Source organism: Orycteropus afer, unplaced genomic scaffold (assembly GCF_000298275.1).
Source record: "Orycteropus afer afer isolate SDZICR_OR568_19922 unplaced genomic scaffold, OryAfe1.0 scaffold00083, whole genome shotgun sequence".
NCBI lineage: Eukaryota > Metazoa > Chordata > Mammalia > Tubulidentata > Orycteropodidae > Orycteropus > Orycteropus afer.
The window spans coordinates 2,168,539-2,169,423 of record NW_006921670.1 but is presented as its reverse complement, the minus strand read 5'-3'; positions in this window follow the sequence as shown (position 1 = coordinate 2,169,423).

Here is an 885-nt window from a genome sequence, read left to right as displayed (position 1 = left end):
GAAGGAGAAGGTGTGTGTGTTTCCTCTTCCAGCCTGGAATCTGTTTGGTGATCCACTTGAATATTCCCATCTCCTTCCTGGGGAGCATGATCCAAGCTATAGACTGGGGACCCTTTTACCTGAGGCTTGTGGATGATCTAGGATGGCTGTTCCTCCTGAAGGAAGGGGCTGGAGTGCCCCTGGGGGTGTCACTGCACCTGTGCCCTAAAAGGGCTTTCCAATCAGACACTCCGATACCCTCTCCGCCCAGGTGCATGTGTGGTGTTTGCTTTCTTTATTTTTTTCCTGCTGCAATCCTTGTGGACTGCCTGTAACCAGGGTGGCCTGTCCTGCTTGCAGGCGGCTGAGAACCTGCACTGCTGGGCGGTGCTGTTCCCCAAGCCCTCTGGGTCACTACTCATGCGAAGGCTCCAGGGGAAGTGTCCTCAACCCCCCCACCCCCGCTGCAGCCTTAGCTGCTGGCAGAATGGCCTGCTCTCTACACTGGCACCTCTCTGGTCTCATCTAGGATGATCGGGGAATCTGGGGCTCCTTCAGCAGTCAGTTTTGAGTGCCTTTAAGGTGCAGTGATGGGTATTGGTGAAGGGGACAGTGAGGATACTATATTCACTAATTGTATTAATTGAAGTTGTCAAAGATTTCATTTTACTTGGATCCATGATCAACACCCATGGAAGCAGCAGTTAAGAAATTGGATTGCATATTGCACTGGGCAAATCTGTTATGAAGGACCTCTTTGAAGTGCTGAAGAGCAAAAATGTCTCTGAAGACTAAGGTGTGCCTGACTCAAGCCATGGTGTTTTCATTTGCCTCATACGCATGTGAAAGCTGGACAATGAAGCTGAAGACTGAATAAGAAGAGTTGGTGCTTTGAGTTGTGGTGAA